At 35.3% G+C, this 12,161-nt stretch overlaps 1 protein-coding gene across 3 annotated transcripts in view; it reads left to right on the top strand.

The window, feature by feature from the left end:
* LOC108596770 (putative polypeptide N-acetylgalactosaminyltransferase 9) overlaps positions 1-12,161 on the top strand; it is a 75,081-nt gene continuing 62,920 nt past the window's right edge. For 2 of the 3 annotated variants that reach the window (XM_017982866.1, XM_033293367.1), the window contains exon 1: positions 4-549. The gene's annotated coding sequence lies outside the window, so the exon portion shown is untranslated. Of the gene's footprint in view, positions 550-12,161 lie in introns of all 3 variants that reach the window. The other variant, XM_033293368.1, reaches the window with a different exon arrangement.

Genomic DNA, 12,161 nt, shown 5'->3' with positions numbered 1-12,161 from the left:
GAGATATAAACATTGAACGTTACGGTAAAGTTAGTTTTACTTTGGCCGTTGAGTGAGTTGGACGTGTGACGCGTGCTGCGCCTGCACCTGCATATTCTTTGAAAACACTGCCCGAAAACAAAACTCACACATACAGGTGCCGAGTGTGTGTTGGTGTTGATGTTAGTAGTGTCGCGTACGTGTGAGTGTAAATAAAACACAGTCAGCTGTGAGTTTTGTTCGCCTCAGTGTCGTGTATTAGCAAAAAGTGTGAAAATAAATGCAAATACATAATAACAACACACACAGACGCACATATTTAATTGATACATGTGTATATAAATAATAAGCATAAATTACAAATTAATAGCGTGAATATTTTGGTTAGTACCAATAAGAGAGCGTGTCTAAGCGAATCAAAGCAAGTCCAAGTTCAGTGTAACGTTGTGTGTTTTATGAATTTAATAATTGCTGTTCCTGCCTGCCAGCCTGACGCATATGGCGCGCTTTAATTCACGGCTAAAATTTTGACAGCCGCAGCAGCAAGACGGACAGAGCGACGTTGAGAAGGTGAGTTAAGAGAAGCCACGCGACTAGCTACAATAACAACAACAACAACAACAAGAGTAACAGTTAAGGGAGTAACAAACTCGAGTGACAGACAGGCCTCAATGGGGAAACGCAACAAAACAGTTGGACTAGAACTTTTGCACGGCACCTGCTGCTGCGCCGCTGCTGCTGCCGCTGCCGCTGCTTGGCTGTTGTTGTTGGCGCTCTTCATAACAAAACATTGGCGTCTTTATGCTGCTGCCTTTTTTTTTTTGTTGCTTTGCGTGTGTGCTTCGCATAGCTCCGTTAACTTGCGCTGACATTTACAGCACTGCAAACGACAGCAGCGCCAACGTCACTGCGCCCCGCTCTTAAGCCCAAAGTGTGCCGCTCTCTTCTGCTCTTTTGAAAAAAACAAAAAAACTGTGCGTGATTTCTTAGCGCCTTGTTTGTTCTTGTCTTGCCGTGCATTGACTTTGTCATTTGTTTTTGCTCGTTTGCTTTTTGGGTTTTCGCTTGTTTTGTGTTTTGCAAATTATACAAATTCATTGGGGGCTTGCCGGCATAGAAAGCAACAACAACAACAAAAAGAAAATCAATAAAATTTTATTTGATTTTTACAAGTACACGAGCCACACACTCTCTTTGCACCACAACAGCTGTTGGGTGGGTGGGGGCTGTTTGCTTTATTTGAGAGCAGACCCTTTTGTTTTTAGCTTTGGCTTTGCCATGGCAACCCCTCGCTTTATGGACGGACTATTGGGGTTTTTAGCTCTAAGCAAAATGTGCGGCGGCGCTCTATTATTTATAGTTTGGCCTAGAAGCGTAGTCAAATTTATTAATTATCCGAGGCAATTCACGTGAAAGGCATTTACCGTTAGTTTGACATACTTTCGCAAGGGCGGGCGCCGCAACGTGCCCACACAGATTCCAACTGTTTGATATGACAACAGAACACAGATACAGATACAATGTGATGCCGCTAATTAGTCAGCATTTTTACGAGTCTGCATAAATTGAATAAATTGAAATAACTGGAACAGCCACTAAGCATACTAAACACAGATAAGAACCATGGTTAAAATCAGGTTCATTGAACCAGCTGGTTTCAAATTTTAAACTAACTTATAAATTTCTTTGCTAAAATTAGCAAATTTTAGAATGTCAAAGCTATAAAATGTTGTTACTGCATAATTTAAGTTAGTTAGTTAGTGAATGTAGCAATTTATATTAAAATATTCCTAACTGTCAATGGATTATATAAAAATTCATGGAAAACACATGAATAACGCATTGCAAATTTAGCATAAATAAGTGTACCGTTAAGGTACACAGTTATTTCATAAATTATAAGGGTGCAGCAAATTTCTTACACAAGAAATTAATTTAATTAAAATTTTCGCTCTTAAGCAACAGCAAATTCCAACGCTTAGCGAAAAAACTTCGCTCAACCTTCACATATCGTCGTGGAAAAGTAAGTTTCGCTTTTTGGGGTTGACTAAGTGAGGAGAGGTGGAGTGGAGACTGTCACCTGTCATAGCCAATTTGTGAGACAAGTAAAAGTATCTTCGCCTAGGGCTTATGTACCGTAATCTTCATTTCCACAGCAAAAGCTTTTCCATTTAATTATGAATTTAATAAAATAAACAGAGAGAAAAAATTAAAAGTAGCTAACGTTGAAGATACGAACGGGTTTTCAAATTTTGGTATCTCTAACATTTTTTTTCTTTGCCCTGTCTCATTTTGGGGGGGGGCCTGCATCATTAAGAAGCAACAACGGCAATTAAATTTAATTATTAATGTCGGCCAGGTTGCCGCAGCAGTCAGCGGGGGGTGCAGAACTGTGGCCGAGAGTGCGAGTAAAAGTTAAAGCTGTTGCCATTTATGTTAATTTCAATAAATTAATCACAAGTCGCTTACATCATGCAGCTCCTCGCTGATTTATGTGCCGCGCGCTCAGCTGCGATCGCTGTTAAGCTCTTTCATATTTTTCGCACATTGACACGTTCTGTGGTTGGCCCAAACACAAAAGAGTTAACTTCACGTTTCAAAGCGCTTCTTTGGCTGTGTAACATGATCAAAGAATTTACATGCATGCAAATGTAACTCAAGGTAAAGATATCTAGTATCTTTTGCTTGCATGCCTAGAGCTAAGCCAAGAGCCCAAGCAGGCACCTGCGGTAGCCTCCCTGCCTGCTCCACTGCTACTGCTGTAATCAAATGTCATCCCACAGTGCGAGCACGTCTCTATGTATGTGTGTGTGTGTGTGTGTGTGGATAACTGAAACACTCTTGAGTGGCAGCTGAAAACGGAAACTGTAACTGACAGTTGCATGCGGACTGCGGACTGTGGACTGCGACTGTGACCGGTGAACTGATGAACAGCAGCAGCAGTTGAGCGAGTGCTGAGGGTTCGGGGCAGGTCACGTACCTTTTGCCGATTGTTATGTTGTCCAAGTCGCTTATGCAAGACTTAACCTCAACCTGTGCGTAGCTGTGAAAGAACTTTGAACTATCAAATTGTTCGACTCAAGTGCAGCTGCCTTAAATTCAGCGATAGTAGCTTGAACTTTTGAACGTGTCGAAACGCAGTTTCAGCCATTAAACGATATTTACAATCATGTAAGATAACAATAATTTATTATTAAAGCGCATTGCTTATGCTGTCAATGTCAATTTTTGACTTGCTGAGCCAATTTTGTTTCTCTGTTTGCATAAATCAATCAGTTCTTGCTAATATACAATGACATATTGTACAATAAGTGCAGCGATAAGACTTATTGAGAACATGCCGAATTTTATGCAAATTAAATAGAAATAAACGAATAGCTATTACTAATGTATATTAATAATAATAAAATTCGTAAATGCTAAAAGCAATGTTAATCGATAGTATCGATAGTAAATAATTAAATAACTCAGTTGAAGATTATATAAACCTGCAACTTTTTGCACAAATTTCTTACTCAAACAAGAGCTCAAAATCTTTAAACTAATTAATGTTGAAATGCTTCATTATCATTAACATTAACTTTATAACCGATATCACCCATAATGATATAATAACATTTGTTTTTCTTATGTTTATAAGGCATGCACCTTATCGATAGCCTTGGCCATATTAATAGCCGAACACCAATTACTTATGCAATATTAATATATTCTAAAAGCAATTTATTATTTTTAAAATAACATGTTAATCGATAGTATCGATATTAAGCATTAGTTGTGCATTCCATAAATCTTCTCAATACAAAAGTATATCAAAATGTAATGCTGAACAGTTTACAAGTCTAATGTAATTAATAGTCATATTATATATAATCGATTACAGCAATATTGCTATAAAAACAAGCATATGTTTATCGATAGTATCGCTAGCCTTGACAATCGTCATAATCGAAAAGCAAATTATTATATAATTACTGCTATGTTTTTCACGTTTCCGATTCCCATGGCGAAACGTCAACTTTCCCACAGATCCGCACATTGAGTTCATAATTGTGGTATATGTATTTATTTAACCAACAACGTAGCCAAATGATGGCAATTAAAAGTTTAGAGACGGGCCACGGCCTCTCAGAGCTCAGTTTATGCCATAAATTGGCATTTTAGCTTGCACTTTAATTATAAGTTGGCCGCAACTTTTCAGCCTCTGCCTGTTTTTCTTTTGCTACGCTCAACAATACAATTAAAAATGTGTTAGACAAATGGCCAAAAAATTGACGAGCGCGCAGGTTAAGTCAATGGGCCAATTGCAGCGGCTAATTGTTGAGAGCGCGAGAAGGAGCGAGAGAGGCATAGACAGGAAGGTAGCCAAAGGATTTACAACTGCAATGACAAGACAAATGTTGCTACAACCTGCAGCTACAAGCGACACGACTCTTGAGCTTGAGCTTGGGCAACATGCGGTGTTGCAAGTTGTTAGTGGCACAGAGGCATAAAATTCGCTATTGCAATTCGAAAGCAATTTCTGCTGCAAGTCGTTGCCTTGACAGCGGGTGCAAATTTGCATAACTAGGAGGAGGCTGAGGCGCATACATATGCATATGTCTGTATAGACATGGCTAACATGTGTACACATGTGTGTGTGTGTGTGTGTGTGCAGCTTAGAAGTGAAGCTGAAGACGAGTTCATTGAATTCTTTGCTGCTTGATTCGCCAAACTCGTAAATTTTCAACCAAATACACATAAAATTCGAAAAAAAAAAACGAAGAATATAACCAAACTGGTTCTCTGTGCAACTCAAACAGGCAGAAGAAGCAGCAGCAGCAACAACAACAACAACAACATTAACAGCGATTTATAACAAAGTCCATATAGACGCTTTGCTTTTGTATTTTGGGTCTGCAGCGCTTGGCTCTCTCTCCTTTTTTTTTGGGAATGCGGCTCAAACTCAAACTGAAACCGAAACTCAGCTTACAGCAAAGGCGGCCAAAAGGCAAAGCGTATGTCTGTCTGTATAAAATGAAATGCAAGTGCTGCGGCTACTTCGATTAAGTGTGTGTGTGTGACTTGCAGTTGTTGTGTGTGTGTGTCTTCTGCATTTTGGTGAAAGCGGCGACCCATTTGCCACAGTTAGTTGCAAGTACAAATAATTAAACAAATACAAATACTAATTGTAAGTGCAGTTGGCTCTGCTAATCAGCAGCACAGCCCTAAACAAATATTAAAAACACACTAACGAGCCTAAGCAATACACATAAAATAGCTAAAGTTAAGTTTTGTTTATTTTTTGTTGTTATGACAGCTCAATTCACGCTGCAGGCTGCTGCCAAAAAGATTTGAGCCCAAGCAGCAACCTACACATCAATCAAAACTCTCTCAGCTGCTGCTGCTGCTGCTGCGGAAATGAAGTTTGCTGTGTTAACTGTAATTACGCACACTGTTGAGCTATAGATACATTTGTATCTGATGACGCACACAGACCCATGCAGCAGCCACAACAGGCAGCATAATGACCTTGTAACTCAACTGTCAACTGTCAGCGCATGCAGCAGCAACAACAATAAACAACAACGACAACAAATCAATAGTGTAGCCACAATTTATAGTACTCGCTATCGTTTGGTCATAAATTGCTCTGCGCCCGACTCGACTCGACTCGACTGCCTGCCACACATGTCAACCCACAAAAGAATGCTCTGTGCCACAAATAGGCAAAAGGCCTCCTGACGCAGCTTCAAAGCAGCGCAAACTGCAACTTGCAACCTTTGTTTATGCTTGGGCCACTAGCAATAATTAAAAAAAACAATGCATTGTATAAATTGTTTATTTTTAATAAACAGCCCTTATCAATGCCGTGATTGCAATTATTGCATAAAATGCATTCAATAAAAATAGTTCATTTTGATTAAATAGTTTGCGTTGCAACAATTAATTACTTTATACTCATTTGTCTATTGCCTTTGCTTAAACCAAATAATTAAAAATAAACACTCACTAAATCAAAAATATTTTAATTATCTTTTTAAGGCCTTGGCTACAATTAAAAAATTAAACAAAATGCACTTGGATAGCAAATATAAAATAAATAATTTAAAGCTTTAATACCAAGTTGGCAATATTATTAACTTCATAACTTATTTATTTTTTGTACCAATACAAAATTAAAAGCATAAAGTATAAAATACATTTATTGCTTCAAAGCTGTGGCTGCTTCTTGATTTGAGTTCGCATAAATAAATAGACAAACATGACTATAAGATTAAATAAAATGCAGTTCAATAATTAAATAGTTAAACAGCAAACTTAAAAAAAATAGTTTAGCTTTAAACTTTATAATTATTAGAGCAGTTAATTTCAACAGTTAAGCCATTATTAATGCCTTGTCTACAATTATTAAATGAAACAAAAATAGAAAATAGAAATTCCACAAATAATTACTTTATAGTTATTTGCCTATTGCTATTTGTTGGTTACCGCTAAATAATTAAAAATAAACACTCAGTAAAGAAAGAATATTAACAATAACTTTTTCAATGCCTTGCTTACAATTATAAAATCATTTAAATAGCAAATTTATAATAAATTGCTTAGTTTTCAACTTTATAATTATTCAATAATTACTTTATTTAGAACTTTGTCTATTGTCTGACACTAAATAATTAAAAAGCAAAAATATTTAAACAAAGTGCATACCAAAAATTGTTTGCCTTTCAACATTATAAATGTTATAATAATATGCGATAGCAAATAATTTGCTTGTCTATTATTTTGTAGGTTTCAAAAGTTTAAATAAAGTTTTTATCGGCATATTTTTATTACAATTGTTAAGCGCTTTGGGTTCGCCTCATGCTTTGCATATTTTAAGCAAAAGATACATTTCTATGTTACAAAATTATAACCCAAGGGTGCACTATATGTTTAACGGCATTTTTTGTTGTGTTATCAGCATTTCGCTCTCTCTATCTCTCTCTCTTTCTATTGCGCTGCACTTAGCTTAACAATTAGGCATTTAAATTATGCAAATTTTAGTTCAAATTGTTTGCCAATATGTGTAAAATGCAAATGCGTTCAGCATTAAATTTAAATTAAATGCATTAAGCATTTTAAATCTATTTATTAATGCAATTCGTTGAGTATTGCTTTTAATGATTTAAGCAGCTATTAAATTTTTTTACGAGTGTAAAAAGGTACAAAGCAAAATTGTTAGCTTCCTTTTTTTTTTTTTTTTCTGTGCTGCTGCCTTGGGTCAGTTTTAAGTGCTGGCAGTGTAGAGAGCAGAGCATGGGGCTGCATATTTATATATAAAAAAAAAATGCTTATCTTGTTGAATATTTTCTTGCAAAGTTTTGTGCGTTCTTGTTTATTTATTTTTGTAGCTGTAGTACTTGCTGCTTGTATTGTTTACGCGGCGGGTTGGCTCGTTAAATACAAATACAAATACAAATAGTTGCGGCGATATCTGGCGGATACACAAACACGCACACGCACACATACAAAGCAGAGTGAACTTATAAAGCGACTTGCTGCTTGTTCGTTTCCTTTTTTATTTTTGCAGCCAAACAATAGACAGAGCTACATGGCATAAGTAGAACCTCAACAAGTAATGAATTACGTGTTAAAGTTTTCTTGGGAGAGAGGAGTGGGGGGGAGTGGCTGCTGCTCCCAAAATAAAAGTTGTGCATTGTGTGCTTATCATGCCCCGAAAAGAAAGCAAACTTTTGAAACAAAAGCTGTGCAATTTGTTTAATGTTTAAATACATAACCTTCATAGCTCTGGCAGCAGCACATCATAAATAAAACTACAATAGCCTAAGCAGAAGATTTAATAAGGCAAAAAGGCCGCAAACCTGTTGCAATGCTCACTTGACTAGTTTTTTTTTTATATATTTTCTATTTATTTATTTTGTAGCGTATGTCTGACTCTAACTTTTTGTTCAGTTGTTGCTTTTCCAACTGCTCATTTAGCAAAGAAAATGCCAAATGTGCGCGCCATGACATTTAGTTAAAGTTTTACTTAAAGTCAAAGCTTGTTAAACAAAATTTTATGTAAATGGCAAATGGTTTTAACTTGAACTTGTTTCTGTTGTTTATTGAGCAGCGCTCTGCATGAAAATCATTTAGCAGTGTGTGGAAAATTCTAGTGAAATGCAATTTTCATGCTTTTGAAACGCACAAAAATTCTCAGAAATCAAATTGTCTGCTGTACATTTCAATTTCAATTTTACACACAAAAATATAATAATGTGCAAAATGCAGAAAAAACATTGCATGTCAGTTTTTGTTTTTATGAAAAGTTAAGCCACACGAGAAAAATAATACGCAGAATTCTTTTAAATGAGCAGCCAGCTGCATAAAAATAAAATTTAATATCAAATTTCCACTGCATTGAAAATTATGAAATACTTTTTAAATCAAAGTTCACATATGAAACTATAAAATAAATTTGAAATTTCACTGCATATAAAATCATGAAAAATTTTAATTCAAACCCAGCGCATATAAAATCATAAAATAAATCTTAAATTAAATCTACTGCATTTAAAATAGCAAAATAAATTTTTAATCAAAATTCACATATAAAAAAATATATGAAAAAAGTTTGAAGTCAAAATTCAGTGCATATAAAATTATGAACTACTTTTTAAATCAAATCTACTGCATTTAAAATTATGAAATACATTTTAAATCAAGTCTAATGCATATGAAATAATTTTTAAATCAAATCTACTGGATTTTGAAATTATTAAATACATTTTAAATCAAATTTATTGCATTTCAAATTATGAAATATATTTAAATCAAATCCCCACTGCATTTAAAATTATGAAATAATTTTTAAATCAAATCTACTGCATTTAAAATTATGAGACATTTTAAATTAAATCTACAGCATTTAAAATTATATTCTAAATTTTAATTTAAATCCAGCGCATATAAAATCATAAAATAAATTCAAATAAAATTTGAAATCAAATTTCCACTGCTTATTTAATTATGAAATAAAGCTAAAATCAAATGTACAGCATTTAAAATTTAAAATAAATTTTAATTCACATCCAGCGCATATAAAATTATAAAATACATTTTAAATCAAATCTACTGCATTTGAAAGCCTACAAAATAATTTTAAATCAAAATTCACATATAAAACTATAAAAATAAATCTAAAGTCAAATCATAAAACATTTTAATTCACATTCAGCGCATATAAAATAATAATAAATTCAAACTTCACATATTCTGCTGCTCAAACAGGTTTTTAACGCTCATCTGAAAATTATTGTTAAGGTCACTTGACAATAGCTTGGCCCATTATAGCAACAAATCCATCGTTAGCTGCTCTAACTGCAACCTGAAGCTTCACAACAAAGTTCACGTCATGCTGCTAAATCAAATGTAGACAATGTGAGTAAATGCCAAGCGCTGCTGCTGCTTCTTCTTATCCAATTGCTGTGGCTGTTGTTGGCGGGTTATGTGGCAAGATGTATTCATTATGGGCAACAGCAACAGCAGCAGCTAAATCGAAATACAAAACGCGCTTATGGCCTTCGGGCATTAAACTTTGGCTGCGGGCGCGCAGCAAATGTTGCATCATCATTAAGCAGCATGCCACATTGTTGTTTGGGCTGTCAGCAGCAGCAGCGTTCAATAGACGCCAAACGCATCCAGAGATTGCAAAAGATCAACCAATGCTAACTTTGAAACGTAATATGAACAAAATGTTAATGGGCTTGGGCTTGGGTCTGAGCTGCTCCCACTCTAAAGTTGCCACAGTTGTGCTGCTGCTGCTGCTGTTGTTGATGTCTGCAATTTATCACATGTTGCAGCAACATAAAAATTTGTAAAATGCATTTCAGGTGACGCCAAAATATTCGTGGCATGCCGACAGCGGCAGTCATTAAGCTTCGGTTAGGTAACAGCCCTCAGCGCTCAGTGGAAGTTGCAGCTGTTGAGTTGCAACTGCCACACAGCAGCAGCAGCAGCAGCAGCAGTTGAATTGAGTTGTAATTAGGCTGTAACTCTTTGTGTGTGTGTTTGTGTGTGTGCTTGGCTAGCTAAATAGGTCGCGTCTTCAAAATTAGCAGCCAAATTATAATTGTAACAACAAATAGAAAGAGAGCGAGATAGTGAGTGTGAGTGAGAAATCAGCACAAGCAACGTGCGCGTTCAATTTACCAAAACGAAATGAAATTCTGAGCACGTTGTAAATTAAACAAAAGTAAAATATAAGCAACAACAATAATAAGCAAAATACTTTTGGAGGGCTGCGCCCAAAAAAAAGGTTTTCTTTACTCTTTTTGGCCAAGTTAACAGTTGAAGCGCATCGCTTAGCAGGTGAACAACCGTCTGATTGCCTTTTGAAGTTACATTCTTTTTATTTTTTACAGCTATTTACAGCAGTAGCCCCCAACGTACTTGAAGTACACGCCATGCCAATTACACTCACTCGCTCTCACTCACTCACTCACGCTCTGTCTCTTTCGCTTGCCTTATCTATGCCAACTCTTTTATACACTTTGACATTTTTGTAAAAAATGCAAAAAGGGGAGCATGAAGTTGTGCGCATGTATGTAACAGGGAGCAGGAGGCGTGGCATACCACACAAAGTATATATACTTGATCAGCTCGACGAGCTGCGTCTTTATAGCCATGTCCGTCTGTATGAGCGCGTATTTCTCAGCAACTATAAAAGCTAGAGCAAACAAATTTGGTATGTAGGTGCTGCTATATCCAGGACACTACGCTTTTATTTTATTTTTTTTTATTTCCTCCCCCCTCTCCCACAAAAAGGTAGTAAAAAAATGTTTAAAAATCTGAAATAAATCACAAAATTGCTGCGACGCTCTGGTCAAAGTGTATATACAAGTTGGTTGCGCCCAACTTTAATTTGTACACTTGTTTTTGTTTGCTGTCTTTTGTTGTTGACACCTGCTTTTGTTTTTCCGAGTTGCTGGCGAGCTGTCTAATTATATTTGCATTGCTTATTTGTTTATAAACAATGCCTAAAATTAGCCTAGCAACAAATTCTTATGTATAAATAAATTGAGTAAAAAGTTTCAACTATGCAAAGTTAGTTCAACTAGTTAAAGTCGCAACCACGAAGCTACGAAGTGGCATCAAATCAAATCTTTGCCAAAAACTTTGCCAATTTTATGGGCTTATGCAATAAGCCAAGTTAACAACAACCACAGCAACTGCTGCTGATGATGTTGCTGCTTTTTGTGCAAATATTTGACAGCATCATCATCAATAACAACAACAATTCATAGCATGGCCCATTTGCCAGGTTAACTTTCACTCGCTGCTGGCCGCAGGGCTCAAAGCTTAAGCTTTTGTTGTATAATAAATAAAAATACATTACATCGTTGCACAAAAGCAATAATTGTTGTTATTTAATATGTATTATTTTTTATAAACAAACGTTTTTGTTATCGGCAAAACATTTGCCACATATGCATAGAATTATTTATTTATATTTTTTTGTACAGCAACAAAGCAGCTGTCATATAAAAAAAATTGCATATATGTAAATGCCAATTGCAGCATAAAAAAAAATATTTATTTGTCAGCAAAGCGCTGCAAATTTGTTGTTTATTCATGTACACTGTGCTGTGTATTTAAATATTTATTTATATTGTTTTAAATACTGCTTGACAGTTGGCTTGTGGTTAAATTTGTTGTTGTTGCCCAGTTTTTAATTTAACTTTCGTTGTCATAACTGGCTTTAACCTTGATAACTTAATCGCTAGCGCATACATTGATAAAATTCAGGCACTCAATATGCTTTTTAATTAAACTAACTAACGCATTTAATTCAACAACAAATTAGCAAACGCATAAATCTTTGCCTAAGCGCGGCTTAGCATGTGTGGGGCATGTAATAAATCTTTATTAAATTGTTATAATTGTTTGGCAAATTAGGCTAAAAAGCACTTGAAAATGGCTTAACATGTTGCTATCATTTGGCTTGAAATTAGTTGCAAAACTTTCTGGCCGGCCATTGAGGTTGAGTTGGCAAGAATGTTTTTAAACTATTTTTAGCAAACAATTCATATGCTTGTTGACAGTTAAAAAGTTATCTGTGCACATTTTATAAACTTTGATTTATTAGTTTAGCACTTCAAATTGCGTTTTGCTATAAATAAAATGCAAGATTAAATTGTTTCGATTGAGTTTTTGTTATT

The sequence above is a fragment of the Drosophila busckii genome, chromosome 2R (assembly GCF_011750605.1).
Source record: "Drosophila busckii strain San Diego stock center, stock number 13000-0081.31 chromosome 2R, ASM1175060v1, whole genome shotgun sequence".
In the NCBI taxonomy this organism is placed as follows: Eukaryota; Metazoa; Arthropoda; class Insecta; order Diptera; family Drosophilidae; genus Drosophila; species Drosophila busckii.
Note: the sequence above shows the minus strand (reverse complement) of the source record. Positions and strands in the feature narration are given on the sequence as shown.